This window comes from Myxocyprinus asiaticus, chromosome 15, assembly GCF_019703515.2.
Source record: "Myxocyprinus asiaticus isolate MX2 ecotype Aquarium Trade chromosome 15, UBuf_Myxa_2, whole genome shotgun sequence".
Lineage (NCBI taxonomy): Eukaryota > Metazoa > Chordata > Actinopteri > Cypriniformes > Catostomidae > Myxocyprinus > Myxocyprinus asiaticus.
Genome location: NC_059358.1, coordinates 41915155 through 41933828, shown reverse-complemented (window position 1 = coordinate 41933828; position 18674 = coordinate 41915155). Strand labels below are relative to the sequence as shown.

At 38.0% G+C, this 18674-nt stretch overlaps 1 long non-coding RNA gene and 1 other non-coding gene across 2 annotated transcripts; both read right to left on the bottom strand.

The window, feature by feature from the left end:
• Positions 1-1076: 1076 nt before the first annotated feature.
• LOC127453535 (small Cajal body-specific RNA 1) lies at positions 1077-1243 on the bottom strand. The gene has a single exon (XR_007899428.1). It is a non-coding gene; the product is annotated as a small Cajal body-specific RNA 1 (non-coding RNA).
• A 9573-nt stretch (positions 1244-10816) lies between these two features.
• LOC127452659 (uncharacterized) lies at positions 10817-18643 on the bottom strand. Its single transcript, XR_007899296.1, has 6 exons — positions 18584-18643; positions 17665-18414; positions 12450-13360; positions 12202-12353; positions 12022-12114; positions 10817-11440 (listed from the first exon to the last, which is right to left on the bottom strand). It is a non-coding gene; the product is annotated as an uncharacterized LOC127452659 (long non-coding RNA).
• Positions 18644-18674: the final 31 nt, after the last annotated feature.

The window sequence follows — 18674 nt, the reverse complement described above, 5'->3', positions numbered from 1 at the left end:
GGTTTGCAATGGGATTTTAATGATGGACTGAAAGGGCCATTTAAGGTCATTCCACGACCTATCCCTGAACCAGATTTTGGACAACTTGGATGTATCCTTGGTGTTATTGTCTTGCTGGAAAGTCCAGTGATCACGAGCTTCAATTTACACACTGAAGGCATCACATTTTTCATGCCAAAATGGCCTGATACCTGAAATAATCCATGGTGTCAGTCACATAGTCAGGATAGCCATTTCCTGCAGCCACAAAACACCCCCATAACAGGACTGACCCACCTCCATGCTTGACTGTGGGGATGTCATTCTTGCCATCTTACTCCAGACGTACTGCTGACCCATGGGTCTAAAACTCATTTTCAGTTTATCAGTATACGTCTATAAAACCTTCTTCCAGGACTCCACAGGTCTTTCCTATTACTTCTTGAATATTCAAGTCAACATTTCCCTTGGTGAATTTTTGCTTTCTTCCACACCCCAAGAAGGTTGCTGTTGTACCATATTTTAAAAATGTATGAATGGTGCTGCCAACATTGTCTATTGGAAAATGAAGTGCCTTGGAAATGTACTTTTAGCCATGACCTTTCTTGTGTAATGAAATAATCTCCTCTATTAGCTTCTGAGACAGCTTATTTTTAATTGCATTTTTTGCATTGAAATACATTTTTGCTTACGACACTAAATTTACATTTTAAAACTTAAATAAGTGCCATTGAAGAGTGATGGATTAATTTTGTTTTAAAACAATTACTTGTGTAGCCGTACATATTTAAGAAACAGCTACATGCAATAGGGGTTGAATAATTATGACATGGCTGTATTTTTTTTAAATTCCTGCTATTTAGAAATATTAGGTTATATATTCACACTATGACTTTGAATGTGTCACTCAACTGATATAGATGTAATGTTTAAAAATTCTGGGTAATCAGCAAAGCTTACCTTTGTAAATCCTTACTGTCTTGCAAATTTTGATTGCAACTGAATATGAACAATTTTATTGAAATTACTCTTACTGTGATAGAGGATTCTGGTCATACTGCCCGCCCCTACAAGGGCAAATACATACGTATAGGACAAGTTGTGCCCTAGAGTTATAACACCTGAGGGAATGACTCCCTGCTCAAAGCTTATATCTCAGGGTCTTGCATTTCTTTAGCACTGTTCTGGACCTGACAGCCACAGTCACACACACATCAGTATGAATGAACTCAACTGAGCAGCAGGCAGTCAGTATCTGGTGCATCCCTTTTTTTTTAATTGCAAAAATAAATGTTGGTTTCAAAACAGTTTTCTGGATATGCCCCCCGTCTGCTGGTGGTCAAACAAAGAGACAGTCCCGCCCACAACTCACACCATTGGTTGAGTAACGTTGTTGGGGTGGGCCTAAGCAGGTTGCCCAAAACAAACAGATAAATTTTCAAAGGGCCACAGAAAGACAGTGCTTACACTTTTTGAGAAATAGAACTTATGAATGGCTCACTAATAGTTGCATATTAAGCTGGGGTAAGAGAAAGTATTTCAACACATAAAAAGTAACATACTTCAGCTTTAAGACCTATCAGACGCTCATCCGGGTATTGCGAGTCATCTTTCCTTCTTCTCTGATCACTGTGCGATCTCTAAAAGTAAGCTAATAAAATAATTTCATCTCAAATCCCTATTTCATGCCCATTTATTTATTTACTGGGCAAGTAGTCTTGAAATAAGCTGGATAATGAGTCATCAGACAGTCACTAATTACAAAATAAACACCAACAGAACTCTTGACGCATATCAGCTGTTCAGCGATTTATTTCCTGTCACATAATTACATCATTTTAATGCAAATCAATATTTTATCTTAATGTATTTATTTTTTTGGTTAGTAGCCCTGTAATAAACAGGATAATGACAACCAGCCGGTTGTTATCGTAAAATAAACCCCTTCAGGATGATCACCCTGTCTGGCTTTATTTTGCTGACTGTATATTGTCCCTTACATGATGATATTTCAGTCTGTTCTGCTTGCAAAGCTATCGAAAGGTTTTAGAAGACTTGGTATAAAGAGTAAACAGTTATATGGACAAGGATACATACTAATGGTATTATAACAGCATACAAGTTTGGAACTAGATGAAGATGAGTAATTGGCCACAGAATTCTCATTTTTGGGTGTAAGACAAACCTTCATTGAGGATTCTGATAAATTAATTGAAAATAGATGTATCCTTGAGTCCCATGCTTTCAATGGAAATGCAAAAGCAATCCGAAGGCAAGGGTGAACTGATGATCCATATATATATATATATATATATATTGTAACAGTCATATGCCAGTTCATATTTTTCTCTTGGCGTTGTATTCATCCCTGCCACCAGGAGTCACTGTTAGTACCCTGGGTGAGTTTTGTGTATATATAGAGGAAGTAGAAGAGGAAAAGGCAGATAAGTTTGTGTTCCTCATGGTGTATGATGGTTCCACAGCTAAATCCGTGATTGAGAAACCCTTTGTGGCCAACTGTTCAAATAAAGGATTTATTTTCTGAGTATGGTTCTACAACTTAGAAAGCTGTTACCTTTGTTCAGCACTGTGATCCTCGGTGCATCTTTGCAACTGCTAAGAGACTGTTCAGAAATTACTACAACTAACTAGTCATCTAGACCATCTTTGTTCATCTTATCATCAAATAGGACTGTTTCAGATTTGAATCTCTTTCATCATTGTTCATTCATCTGCCAATCTCATGTTGTTTATATTCATATTTGGTATTGTTTTTGCCATATCATTTTTTCTCTCTTTGAATGTTATATTCCAAGAAATGGTGTTGTTGATTTACTTTATGGAATCCTTGTGTTATAATTACACTTTTTCATTTAGAATACATGTATTGTGTATTTCGTGTATTCATTGACTTCATTTTACTTTCATACACTACATATCCTTTGGATAATAGCAATAATGAGTCCCCCCTTATCTCTTTCGTAACACCTTAGTTCAAAGTAGCTGAGGCAGGTTATAATATATATATATATATATATATATATATATATATATATTATTGCACTATTATGAAAAAGATAACAAAAAATCCAGTCAAGAAGAAAAACAAGAAACAAACCAACAAAAGAGTATATCTAGTTTTGTGTATAGTGCACATAATATAAAGATAAAAACACTGAAGGCTTTACAATAATTCACACTGTTTTGCTGTAGTATTTTTCTTTCCTAATAAAATATGAACCCATTTTCTACAGTGAAATGTGTGAAATTACCATTTGCACTTATGGATAAGTAAATGTATAGTATAGCATTTTTTGGTCCAACGTTACTTATAAAAACATCTTCTTTTTTTTTCTGTTACTATAGATAATATAGTTTATTTTAGCATTGACGTCCATTTCCGAACTTATCCGTTTAACAAACCATTCGGTTTCTGAGATTTAAATGAGTGACTTTTAGCACAGTGCTCAGCAGCTCACAAACTGTAGGGAAATAATAGATCTGCTGTGTTCTTAGAGCACTTTTACTTAAGTGAATAGATTTTTTATACATGAAAACATATGGATGTTATTGAAACTCAGTATAATTATTATGAGACTATTATTGTTGTCTTTTGATAAAAGTCATGCTCAGCAGCTCACAAACTGTAGGGAAATGATAGATATGCTTTGTTCTTATAAAGCTTGAAACCTCTACTAAAGTGTTTTTGTAGGTCTGTAGACATACAAAATGTAAAGTATTAAAATTTTCTTATGATCATTGATTCAGTGACTAACTCATTTCACACAAGACACTCATTTGTCACCACCTTCTGGCATCACCAGAAATGGTCACTGAATCATTAAATGGATCTGAACTAATTTTGGTGAAAATAGTCAAAAACTCGAGCCACTTGGATACATTTAAATCCCACAATGCACAAGCACAGAGTAAAAAATAATATTGTGCACATGCACAATTGTCATTATTGTAATTGATATAATAATTTATTCAGGAAGAAGCAGACGTGTGAGCGACAAGCTCTGCACACTTTGCTAAATTTTTAATTATTTTCATGTTATAATCTGGTGAAATTTGATAAACCCAGTTACACATTTGCTCTTTGAGGCAAAACATGGCAAAGAAGTCAAAATCCTCGGGCTCTGGAGACATTAAAAGACACTTACGTGTTCAGGATGAAAGCCACGACAGGCCTACAGACCGGGGACTCGATTTGGATGGCGCGGTGGGAGAGGAGATCCAGCGTCAGTTGTCCAACATGTCGGTGATGCTGACAAAGGTTCTTGCTGACTTGGAGGATCTCGCTGTAATACGTTGATCGATTATGGCAATGGAAGTAAAATTCTCTGAGTTAGTTACAAGAGTGACTGATGTTGAGAGACAAATTGATTGTCTGGAGTCTTCGGAGAGGGAATTAACCGCTAATCCGCCCGCGACCAAAGTTGATTTGGAACATCTCCTTGAAAAGCTTGAAGATCTTGAGAATAGAAGCTGCAGGAATAACGTTCGAATTGTTGGAATTCCTGAGCATGAGGAGGGCAGAGATATGGTGAAATTCCTAGACAAGCTTTTCCCGAGTCTGCTCGACATAACAGGCCACAAGCTGGAAATCGAGTGAGCTCACAGAGTCCCGGCTCGCAGATCTGCTGAGGGAGACAGGCCCCGATCGATTCTGGCCAAATTTCTGAGATCATCCGATAAAGAGCTTGTGTTGCGCCAGGCGAGGAGCAAAGGGAAGCTTTCTTGGAAGAACCATAATATTTTCTTGTTCCCAGACTTTGAGAGTTCGACAAGAGAGAAACGCGATCGGTTCAAGGAATGTAAGAAACTCTTACATCAGTGAAAGATCACTTTTGCTCTGATGTTTCCAGCCAAACTGAGAATAGAAACGAAGGATGGTCACAAAGTATTTACATGTCCCAATCAGGCAATGTCTTTTATAGAATCAATGGGTGAGTAAAACATTGGGTGTTTCTCATGTGAGTGGGTCGACTTGCTGTACTTACCCTGGCTTTTGAGGAAGCTGGGCGTCATTTTGGTTTCTTTTTTCTTTTGCGTTGGCTCCACCGAGCGGCTGGAGTTTGTTTTGTGAATAACACTTTTCCTTAAAGAAACTTTTGCATTGATGGAAGATTACTTTTGCATTGAAGTTCCCGGCCAGTTTGAGAGTGGACACTATGGATGACCCCAAAATATCTACGTGCTCACGTAAAGGATGTCTTTTATAAAGTTGACGGACTGAGTAAGTTATGGTATATACTTTTATGCGGCCTCCATGTGAATTGACTCGACCATCCGGGGAACCGGGATGCCGGTTTTGTTTCTTTTTGTATTGGTTCCGCCTTGCGGCTGGAGCATGTTCTATTGAATAACACTCCTTTGGAACAGCTGTGGATTAATCTGTTCGTTCTTCGTGCTTATTCCTCCTGCTGGCTGGAGTTTGTTTTGTTGAGCATTTTTACGGGACATTGGAATGATTACGTCATCCGCTGAACTCATAACAGCTGGCTCACTGAACATTCATTTGTCTGTCCGAGGAATCTGAACGGTTTTATATCAGCTGGAATTTGTTTTGTGGAAAATCACACCTTTGAGGCAGTTCTGTGAATGAATCTACACGTTCTTTGTGTTCATTATTCCTATTGGCTGGGGTTTATTTTACAAAGTATTTTCTGTTGTGTAATTTTGCCTCACAAGTGACTTGTGAGGCAAAATTGAGCAATCTGATGGCAAAGTTGTCGTGGGGGCTCGTGGGCGTTCATGGACCTTTTGAGTTTAGAGGGACTGTCGCCGGTTGGCACTATCGTGCGCGGGGTCAATGCGCACGTTTTTCTTTTTTCTGTTTGTTTTGTTCGGGGGGAAGTTCGGGGTTGGATTGTTGCAGTAATGGGGAATGTGGTCTGTATAATTTTGTTTTTGACACACAATATATTTTTTTTACTATATCAAAATGTCAAATGTTAATATGAGTGGATTGTCTCTCTCCACATGGAATGTGAATGGGTTGGGGCACCCCATAAAAAGAAGGAAGGTTATTATTTTTCTTAAACATAAGAAATATGATATTGTGTTTCTTCAAGAAACACATCTTTCCCCACAGGAAGCTGAAAAATGTGGGAAGATATGGGGTGGACATGTTTTCTTTAGTGCTGGCTCAAGTAAGAGCAAGGGAGTCATTATATTGATTAATAAATATCTACAATTCAAATGTCTCAAACAGACTAAAGATAAATTAGGGAGAGTCATTACTGTTTTAGCTGAAATTCAGGGGCAAAGTTTGATTTTGGCTAATATTTACGCACCTAACGCTGATGATCAGGGCTTTTTTATAGATCTTGAAGGGATGTTGCAAACCACTGGCACCCCTCATGATATAATATTGGGAGGAGACTTTAATCTTTTGATGGACTCAGTCCTTGATCATAGTGAAGCAAATGTGTGTAAGCCCCCTAGAGCAACATTGACGCTTCACAGGATGTGTAAAAATCTTGGTCTTACAGATATTTGGAGACTTTTGAACCCATCTGGTAGGGACTATACATTTTTTTCATCAGTCCATAAGATTTATTCTAGAATAGATTTTTTTTTTTTATATCCAATAAAAAATTTTTATTAGATTTTTTTATTTCAATTGATTGCTCAATTGAAAATATCTTAGTCTCAGATCATGCCCTGGTGAGTTTAGAGATGTTGCCACATATAGAGAAAAAGAAATCATATAGTTGGCACCTTAATGTGTCCCTTTTGCAAAATCCTGAATTCCAACAAATGCTAAAGACTGAAATCAATGTCTATATGGAGACCAACTGGTCGTCAGTATCCTCTGTGGGCGTGGCTTGGGAGGCACTCAAGGCGGTTCTTAGGGGTCGAATCATACAGTATGCCATTCACCAAAAAATCCAAAGCACAAGAACTCGTGGAGATGGAAGGAAATATTAAAAGTGCCGAGGCAGAGCTGAAGCGCCGAATGTCAGCTGATGGCCTCAGAGAATTGACCCGATTGAAATACAGATATAATACTATTTTGTCGCGGAAAGTGGAGTTTAGGTTATTCAGGGCAAGACAGTCATACTTTGAGTCAGGGGACAAAGCAGGAAAACTTTTGGCTAGATATATAAAGCCATTCCCTCAGTGAAATCTGCTGGGGGTGAAATATTTTCCTCGGCCATTGATATTAATAATGTTTTTAAAGAATTCTACTTTGATCTTTATAGTTCCACGTCTTCGTCTACTGATGAGGATATTAGGAAATTTGTGGAACCATTAGATCTTCCTAAACTGATGACTGAGCAAAGGAGTTCTCTTGATTCTGAGATAAACTTGGAGGAGCTTGATGAGGTAATTAAGGCCCTGCCTACAGGCAAGTCTCCAGGGACTGACGGCTTTGCCGTTGAGTTTTTCAAATCTTATGCTACAGAACTGGCTCCACTTTTGTTAGAAGTTTATACGGAATCATTAAAGAATGGAAAGCTTCTGCCAACCATGACACAAGCCCAGATCAGTCTGATTCTTAAAAAGGACAAAGATCCAAGCGAGTGTAAAAGTTACCGTCCAATTTCCCTGATCCAGTTAGATGTTAAAATATTGTCAAAAATTCTGGCTAATCGATTAAGTTATGACATCTCTTATACATATAGATCAGGTGGGGTTTATTCGGGGCCACAGCTCTTCTGATAACATTAGGCGTCTCATCAATATCATGTGGTCAGTAGCGAATGATCAGACTCCGGTCGCTGCCATCTCACTTGATGCCGAAAAGACGTTTGATATGGTAGAATGGGATTATCTTTTTGGAAATGTATGGGTTCGGGAATACTTTTATTGGTTGGATTAAGCTACTTTATAGACACCATGTAGCGGCGGTACAAACAAACGGATTAATTTCAGATTTTTTTACTCTGGATAGGGGCACCCGACAGGGTTGCCCTCTTTCCCCATTATTGTTCTGTCTTGCCCTGGAACCATTAGCAGCCACAATAAGAAAGGAGGATGATTTTTCAGGGGTGATTGCGGGAGGTGTGCCGCATAAGCTTCTGCTTTACGCAGATGATATTTTATTATTCGTCGCCGACCCTACTAGATCTATGCCTTGCCTCCACAGAATTATTAATTCCTTTTCAAAGTTCTCAGGATACAAAGTCAACTGGTCTAAATCCGAAGCTTTGGCTTTGACAGCATACTGTCCAGTAACAGCTTTTCAGCCGGGGCCTTCCAGTGGCCCAAACAGGGAATTAAGTATTTAGGAATTTTATTCCCAGAAAATTTACTCATTACATTTATCGATGATTGGGAAGGTTAATGTTATTAAAATGAATTGTATTCCAAAATTCAACTACCTGTAGATGTCCCCCTCTCTTATTTCAAGCAATTTGATAGCATAGCGAAGTCCTTTATTTGGAATGGTAAGCATCCCAGGTTAAATTTCAATAAGTTACATAGGCCGATTGACAATGGTGTGTTAGGCCTACCCAAGATTTTGTTTTATTATTATGCATTTGGTCTTAGACATTTGGCTCATTGGTCACTTCCACCTGAGAGAGCCCCTCCCTGGTTTTGTATTGAAAAGAAAGTTCTTGCCCCTATCTAGCCACTGCAAAGCCTTTCGATCAAACTAGCCGGAGAGGTTAAGTCGCACCCCGTTATTTTGCATTTGCACTCGATATGGACAAAAGTGTCCAGAGTGTTTAATTCGGATATTTATTTAAACGTAGCCTCGAGCATATGGCTGAACCCTAAACTATGTATTAATAAGTCCCCTTTCTGTTGGTCAGATTGGATTGTGAGGGGGGTTAATGCACTCGGTGACCTATATGAGGGTGGAGTATTGAGCATTTTGGCATTCCCAGATCTCAGTTTTATAAGTATTTACAGCTTCACCACCTACTCTGCACTGTTTTTGGGAGTGGCACGCACCCCCCTAAAGCGGCGGATACTCTGGGAGTGGTGATTGCTGCTTTTGGGAAGGGTCATGAGGCATCAGTGTATTACTCCCTGCTAATTCAGAGTCTGGGGGATGGAACTTTGAATTCTCTCAAAAGATTATGGGAGAAAGATCTAAACTTGACATTGGGGGAGGGGGTGTGGGCTAGGATCCTAAAAAACATCAAGTCTGCATCTAGAGATGCAAGGGTGTGTCTGATGCAATTTAAGATTTTGCATCAATTTTATTGGACCCCCTCTAGATTGTATAGGCTTGGCCTTAAAGACACTCCCACCTGCTGGCGATGCCAATCAGAAGACGGGGACACAACCCATATTTTTTGGGGATGTGTTGGGATCCAGGAGTTTCGATTGAGGGTTCAGAGCTTTGTGTGTGTTGTAGTGGACACTCTATTTTGGTTTTGCCCCAGACTGTGTATTTTGGTTGATGGGGCAGTCCTGAATATAGATGATAAATATATAAAAAGCTGGGTCCTAACCAGCGTGATGATTGGCAGTCAGGTAATTCTCAGGGGATGAAAGTCAACTGATGAGCCCACATTTCATGAGTGGTCTACCGAGATGGGCAGGATAGCAGCATTTGAGGAGATGGCATGTAGAAGGCTAGGCAACCTGGATTTGTACATCAGGAAATGGGGCAGCTATTTAGCCTTTTTGGAAGGCTCTCGGGGAGGGGCAGTGGAGAGAGACTAGTGTTTTTGTGTGTGTTTTTTTTTTTTTTTTAATGTTGCTAAACATTTTCTGCTGTTTTATTGTCTACATGTGTGTCTTTGTCAGTTGGCTTTTGACCACTGGGGTGCACGCTTGTGTCGGGTGAGGGGGTTAATGTTCGGGGGAAAAGTTGTGAATTCATGTGGTTTGATTCTGCCTTTTCTGTCTATTTGATTTGCTGCATGGAATCAATAAAAATTGTTAATAATAAAATAATTTATTCAAGATTCTTTTATTGTCATGTGTGAAATAGAAGCAAGTGCTCCACAAGATGCCCTTTATTTTTATAGCTAATTTTGCACAATTTTGCAATTATTTCGCAATACTTGAATCTTTAAAATACTACAAATATTAAAAGTAAATAATACATATATAGTACTGTGCAAACGTTTTAGGCACTTGTGAAAAATGTTGCATAGTGAGGATGTCTTCAAACATAATGCCATAAATACTTTTCATTTATCAATTAACGTCATGCAAAGTCCAGTAAACATAAAAAAGTTAAATCAATATTTGATGTGACCACCTTTGCCTTCAAAACAGCACCAATTCTCCTAGGTACACCTGGACACAGTTTTTCTTGGTTGTTGGCAGATAGGATGTTCCAAGCTTGTTGGAGAATTCACCACAGTTCTTCTATCTATTTAGGCTGTCTCAATTGCTTCTGTCTCTTCATGTAATCTCAGACTGACACAATGTTCAGTGGAGGGCTTTGTGGGAGCCATGACATCTGTTGCAGTTCTTCTATTCTAATCTTTTCTATTTGCAAAAGTGCATTGTAAAATGTGACATGTTCAGTTTACTTAAAAAATAAGGAAACCAATTGCCTTATTTTTTTACAAGTTATATTAATGTTGCTATATAAGTAATGTGAACTTGTTATTCTTAATTAAACTAAATAGTAAATGTCAAGTTAACTTAGTTTAAAAAAAATTTTAATTTACTATTAATTAATTAGTAACCTTACTAATTATTTATTATTAAGATTACTCTATTAAGTCAAATAAATTAACATTACTACAATTCGTTCACTTTACATCTGAAATACCACTAATCTCAACATGAGTTAACTATAATCTAAGTTATGGACACTTAAAATACTACGTGCAATCGGTTTCCACGTTCTCTTCTAAGTAAACTGAACAGAATTTTACTAGTTCAAATACTATGGAACGCACTTAACAAGTTCGAAATTCTCAACTGTTTATTTGTGTAATAAACAGCTAAACTCTTTAAGAACAATACAATAATAAAACTATGCCTTTAAAACATCATTTGTTAAGACTTAGACCACTTGCAGCACTCATTTGCAGCTGCATGACAACATTATATCTGGACTTAAAACAAGGTACAGAGCGTTTGCAGAACAGGCACTTGCAAACTCCAAAAAAGTAAAAAAAATGCTTTTACAATTTGGACCTGCATGTGGCTTTGGAAAGATTCTAAAACTGAACTGCAATTACAGCGAAATATGCCAGAAACAAGTTCAGCTTAAAAGCTGATTTTTAAGGGTTTGGAGTTTGGGTTTGAGATTCTTTCCTCACAAAGACAGAAATACCTGCTGAATACAATCAAATGTGTTCCTCATTGTCTTTGGGTAGTCTAAATTTAGAGCATAGATCAAAGCAAAGAGGAGACATACAGCATGTGGCAAATTTGGGACATCATCCATGACAGTTCTTCCCTCCAGATTGATTGCCCTCATTGCGTCCATGTTGAGGGCATGTGGACGTTTGGCAGGCATGCCGTCACGTAAAACTGTGAGCAGTCCAATATCTACTTCACTGAAGTCTGCATCTACATCTGAATCCTATAAGAGAAAGAAAAATAGGAAAAAAAAATTAAAAACTTCAGTCTTTTCCAATGCTTGATTCATTTTGATGAACACAGCAGGTGTACAGTGATCAACACAAACATCAAGCATAATGAAATGTAATCGAGATTTAAATCATGAGAGAGATGACAAGATTTTTAGAGTTACAAAACAGAACATACTGTTTCAGAAGACATGGATTAAATCACTCAGCATAAGGGTGAATTATCATTTTTGGGTGAACTATTCCTTTAAATTTTGTTTTCTAGTTTACTGTAACATATTGCATGTCTTCAGAAGACTTGGAATATCACAAGTTCAATGGAATACTTTATTGTACTTTTATGTTGTTCTGAATTATTAAGAACACAGAATTGAATTTACAGTATATTTAATTGCATCAATTTAAGGAATTCAATCACCAATGTCACAAATCAGAATTTTTTCACAAGAGACAAATACGGTATCGACTGTAAAAGTAATACACCCAGAACTTTTTCATAACCTGATCTATAATATCATAGAATAAAGCAAATTGACAATTTAAGAAAGCATAAACAGCAATAAAAAATACTTACGAAGCTCATCCTGAAAAATTCCTCTGGGTCATCCCCCAGGAGGACTGGAAGACCCTGAAGTACTGCGGTGCGAACATATGTTACATCAGATGACTACGAAAATGTAGAGATAGGTAGACGTGAGGCTAACGATCATAGCCAAATCATGATTTAAAGATGACAATAATCACAAAGGAATACCTTTGAGTCAACATGATGCAAAATTTCATCAAGTGTTCTTCCCTGATTTCCTCCTTTTTTCCGAAAAATTTCTATCAAACATGCAGAGTGTGTGTCCAACGTTGCGTAGAACTCAGATCTTTCCCAGATATGCGACTGAATTCTGCAAAGACCTAAGCAAAAATATGGAGAGGTTATTAACATTCAAAGACACAATTCATAGAGAAAAAAAAGTAACTCTGGGTTTTGAAGAAGAAGAGGAAAAAAACCTGGCTTTCTGTGAAAAGTGCTGGCCACTTCTCCAAGATCTCAAAAACAGGAGGTTCAGAGTGGATGATTTCCTTCCTTCAAGACAAAAGTTCTGTCCATCTTCTGGCAAATCAGGCTCATGTTTGGGGGCCTCTTCAACAAGTTGTATTCTTGCGCATTCTTGACTTTCTTCATCTTCCCCATTAGGAAAGTTTGGCAAGAAATTAAATTCAAATCGCCTTGGTTTTTTAATGCCATCGTTGCACCTCTCTTTCCCTCAACAGTAACATCACTACAGTCACATTTATGCAGTTTTGTTCTATAGTTGGCCATTTTAAATTTCAGGCTGTTTTTCCAGCCAGCTGAACCTGTCAGGGAGCCCTGTTCAGTCAAACAGGGATGTGCTTTGATTAAAGCTGCTGCAACTTGGGCAAAGTCTTCATCTCTTGGATATGCCTTAAAGGTGTACATGGCCCCGGCAAATGCTTCCACTATGTCATGTTTTATGTCTCTTCCAACATTAAGACTTGTACTATCTTTCATAAAATCAAGGTTTCCCTGACAGAGACAGTACTCAACATTAACAGAGAATTTGGGTATTTCAAAATCCTCCGGCCATTCACACTGTCATTCAGCAGACAACTGATCTGATGTATCAGAAGTACAGTGTCAGCTTGACTGGAGGAGGGAGATGTCTGTAGAGGAATTATTTTCAGGGTTGCCCTCTCTGACAAATCATTAATGTCACTGACATTACATAATGCATGATTAAAGTTAGGATCTTCATATTGGACACTGAATGAGTAATGTGAGCTGGAGCTTTTCTTGCAGCACGTTTCAAGGCATCAACATCAGCTGGTTTTTCAGGAATGATTACTTTTCGAATGTCACCGTCATGCACAATAACGCGACGTGTCATCGACATGGTGAACTGAAATTACAAAACAAAGAAAAATGCAGAAGTCAAACATAACAGCAATAATACAATGCAATGTCATTTAGCAGCAGATATAATACTTCAATTTGACAAAGAACTGTTCTCGGATATTATAAGCTGCCAAAGGGAAGGGGTCATTTAGTTCAGAAGGCTGAACAACTTGCAGTGAATGCAAACTGCACAACTCATAAGAGCGCTAATGCTCAACGTACCATGCAGTCTGTGGATTGCAGAGGAACATTATGTCAGTGTTTTCTCAATCCGCATGAATTCGGGCAAACCTGAACAAGATCCAACTGAAACCACCATATCTAGGCAGTACTTAAAGCCATCAATGTAAACACTGGATGAAACGAGCACGGTACTACAATTAGAACTCCGCAGCTGCAGATATTCCTGAACATTGTTAGGAAAGGCTGTGACAAGTGAACTACACACCCTGTCCATTTGTACTCTTGGCTTGAAAAAAGAAATGGCATCCATGTGATAGGCAACTGCCATTTGATGCTTCTTGGCCAGCATTAGGGGGACATTTTTTAAATGTTGTGCATCACGGATAACTTACTTGAAGAACTTTTGTTTCCCCTAAACTTGATTGTCCATAGATTCCTCAACGGCCCATACATTCTAATCAGTTGCGAATAATGCTCCATGTAGTGATCCTTTGGACGCAGCACAAAGTTTGGAAACACTTCTTGAAGCAAAGCTCTGTGTTCTGAGATCTCGCAATTCAAGAACTCCACAATGTCATCAGAAAAGTGCAGAGACCATCCCAATTCGACTCTATCTTTTAACAACATTAGAATTTCCCAGGTACGGTCGTTCTCTCCCACTTTATAGCCAATCAAGAGTGGGAGGAGCATTAAGAGGGCACAATTCTCATGGCCATTTCCCCTTATTGTTTGCTTACTTGCATACGATTTTGGAATTGGCTGTGGCTGGTCAGTCCTGTCTGAAAATTTGTAAGGGAATTGTTTAATGGCACCATTTAAGAAATCCAGGGAAAAGTAATGTTTGCCAATTAAATCCTGTAAACACAACGCTATCTCTACAGGAACAACACCCTCCAAGAGACTATGCAAGAGATCTAGGGGGAAAACCACCTGTTGCATGAAAGTGTTTCAGACTGTCACTCAATGGAAAGCTACTCTTCATGCCATACTGTGCCACCAAAGTACTATCCTGTAAAACATCTCGGACATGCTGTTGGTGTTTTTCTTTTGTCCTCTTTTGTTCAAAAGAGCCTGACCTAACTTCCCTCACTTGAATGTCCTCCCTTGTGGCCATGCAAAATCTACAAGGGAGATTCAATCTAAAGCTCTCCTGAAAGCCTGCCAATGAATGGGCACCCAGATTATCCACCAGGACATGCAGAACAGATCCCCTTACACATGATCCCAACTGCTCAACATATACTCCCTGCACTTCAAGACATTTCAAGTCTTCAATTAGTGGGTGTAGTATTTTTGAGTAGCCATGTTGCTTAACTACATTTGTTTTACACAAAAGAGCTAGCTGAATGGTGTGCAAAGATGATGTATGTTTAGGTGGTAAGTTTGCAAGAACCCAGTAGATGGCACACAATTTGTGTTTTTTTTGGGGGGGGGATGTTCCAAGTGGATTGGCCACTTCAAAATCATCTATGTAGAGGTTAAGGTATATTGACAATCACCTTCTGCAAAAAATTAACTATCCCTATAATGTGTACCATCCCTGTAACTACTGTATCCCCTTGAGGTCTCACCTGCAGCCAGCACCTCATCAACAACTACTTTTTTATTTAGCAATTTCTGCAACATTTGAATAATTGGAATATACACATAATATTGATCTTCTCCATCTATTTTGTACTCAATAGGCATAACAACTGGAAATTCTCATGAAGTACGGAGCTCTCCTACTGGTCGTGGAAAGAGGACCTCCTTCATTTGTACAATGTAACAGCACACTGCTGTCAGTAACTGCCCTAACAAGGGCTTTCACAACTGTACTGTCTACCTCACCATAGTGCTTAGCAATAGTCTGCTGTACTGTGCTATATAACAGTGGCTCTGATAATAAAATAATTTGATTCAACTGTTGGATAAATTCTTGTGTCACGCTATCAGAAATATGCAAGATTGTCTGCATTTTCAGAAAAAGTGATGCCAAATTGTGTTCCAGCTTTTGTTTTGTGTCATCCATATTGCCTTGCTCCTCTGCCGTATTACATTCATCTTCACTGCCTGAACTGTCAATAAGCGGAGGAGCTGTATCTTCATCTGTGTGACTAGGTTGAGTATTTGACACAACCCCCAATTTAAAATGTTCTTGGAAGTGGTGCTGGTGTGCCTTACTTTTATGGGCATTAAATGTGGAGTACACATTTGTCTCAAAAGAACAGTCTTTGAAAGGACATTGAACTTTTTTGTTATTCCTCAAATGAGTATGCAAATGGGCAAAATAATCTGACTCACTACATGGCTCAGTAAAGTCACAAATATGGCACTTGTAACATACCAAAGCATGACCAGAACTAATTGATTCCCCAAGTTTTGGTTGGACATGGATTTTTGATAAATGTACTTTTAATGCATTGAATGACTTAAAGTACATGGACACGCCAAATGGAGACATGGTATTGGAACAATTCGAGAATATGTTCCATAGCTTAAGAAGTTGTGCCCTCTTTTCAGATGTATAAGTGCAGAACTTACATTTCTACTGCATAGCAGGTCATCAAATGGTTAAAAAATGTATCCATCACTCAAAAGTAAATGAAGAAACAACAAAATCAGATGCATACGTTTCTTCAAATTGTAGGCCACTTACAATGTTGGACAATGACTTAAATGGAAACAGGTATTAAAAACTAAGCCTGTTGAAGTTTATGTGCTAATTTATATTTAAATAAGATAGAAATAATACTAATCATGATAATAATACTCTACTTGAAGAGGTGGTGGCGATGGGGTCTGCTGAAGACTCGCTGATAAACTCAATTGAAAAGCACCTCAGAATGACCCCCCCTTTTTTTTGGTGCCTCCAGACTACCGTAATTATCATAATAAGCACACATACTATTTTCGCTGCAACCGGCTTGACTGGAGTTCACCGCGCATCGTTGCATTTTTAATGTGGCGTATCAAATTAAAAAGAGTTACTTTAAAAGAACCAGGCTCAAGATGTCGCGGTCTGTTACATCCATTTGTACTTTGTCTGGATTGTGCTGCGCTGCCTCGTTCTAAAAAGTGGCGCGCCCAGCACTCCTGAGTATATGTTGAGTGATGCCGAAAACTATTCCATAACAATCACAAATATAAAAGTTCCCCATTTTACAAAGTTGTCAACGAATTTCAAATTCTGTAAGAAGTCACGTATCGCATAATCATGACCAGTCATCAGTTCAAACTACTCCAGTACTCCCATACTCGTGCCCATCACATAATATACATTTCTAAATTATTTAATATGCAACCAGTCAGCTAATTTTACAGATAAGAAGCGGGCAAAGACTAGTTTTAACAGAAATGCCTTCAAATAATGCGCAGTGAATAACGTGTTTGTGTAAGCTCTTATCATGAGCTAATACGTTACACAAAACAGCATGAAAACGACAAAGTGCAAAAAAATCTAACGATTATTAAGACTATCAAACAAAATAAAGCAGAAAATTTTACCTTGCATTAACCGAAGAAGAACGTGGACTCCTCAGTCCATGTGCTTCTGCGCTGTGTGGGAGAGGGGAAATTGGTGTCCAGTGCTCATGCCTAACAGCACCTCTTGAACATTTTGAGTCATTTTACTTAAATTACTTTAGTTATGGGAGCTATGTGTTCGAAATGTCAGCAACAAGTAAAATTTTGTAGTAAACTCTACATTTTGGTTAAATTCAAGTAAACATACTAATATTTTTTTTAAGTAAGGAATACTATTACATTTTACAGTGTAATGTTTGGGAGTCTAAAATGTATTTTTCCTACTGACACACTAAAGCTGAAGATATAAATAATCATCTTATGATAAATGTTTTTGTGAAACATCTTAAGTGCCTAAATCTTTTGCACAGTACTGTATAATAATATAATACTTATTGTATATCATAATTATATATTAATATATACTGTAATATATTAATACTGCACTGTAAACGTTGGGTCTGTGCGAGACACCTACTGACAGCTGTGTCCCCACTACTTTTAAAATGACTGCTACGCCCCTGGTCTGGAGGTGGAAATGTGCTGACGAACAAGAAACCTATCTGTAAGAAACTAAGAATCTGTTGTTTTTGTGCTGGCTTAAGCCTGATATATACTCACTGCAGGGAGTTTTACCATGACGGACAGTCGAAATGTGGATTCTTTGCTGCAGTGTTTGTAGCCATTTTCACACATTCTTCACCGTTACAAACATAATTTCGATCATTCTGGGTAAACTTGCTCAGCTCCTACGCCGCATTTCCTCAGTAGTACTACCTGATTGGCTGGTGAACAGTGTGACGAAGGATACTCATGAATATTAATTACATAGGGGCCGTTCACACAGGACACGTTTTTGCGTTACAAACAGCTAGACAGAATGCAGTGATTTTTTTATTTGCTTGGCATTTGTTTTAACAATAAAAAAACAAAAACAAAGAAAACATACAAAAATAGTAAAGATATATGCAGGAGAGGTAAGAAACACTTATGGGCTTATTTGAATACCTCACCTTTTCAATTACAATCATTTAACAGTCTTGCTATTACAAACACTCAGTACACTTGTCCTTTTATAAATGTAAATAATTATGTGATTTTCCGCCCCTAGATTCATCTGCATTGTTCATAAAAAATAATAATAAATAAATAAATAAGTACAAATTTAATAAATAAATAATAATTAAAAAAAAAAACCTGGCATTGATCTGCTGCCTTGCATGTCAAAAACGCCCGATGTAACGCAAGAACATATCATGCGTTAACGCTCCCTTTGGAACGTTGTCGATCAACCTTTACTCAGTTAATATTCATGAGCTAAGCATTCGCCATAAAAGGATTGATAATTTCGCCTTCCGGGGGTTAAGAACACTGTGTAGACAAGAAGACAAGACCATCACAAGTGAAACCGCATACACATTAATTATCAACACAGTATAAATAATTTAGCTAAAATAAAATGTACATAGGCCTGTATAATAATAACTCGAAATAGGAAAAGTTTAAACTCTTGAAAAATAAATGAAAACAAAAGGCTTACGTGTGGTAGTTAACTATAGAAATGGTGTTTGTGGGTTCCGGGCGTCACAGCTGAGACTTCCTCTCTTAACTATAGTTTCTCACTGTGCGCA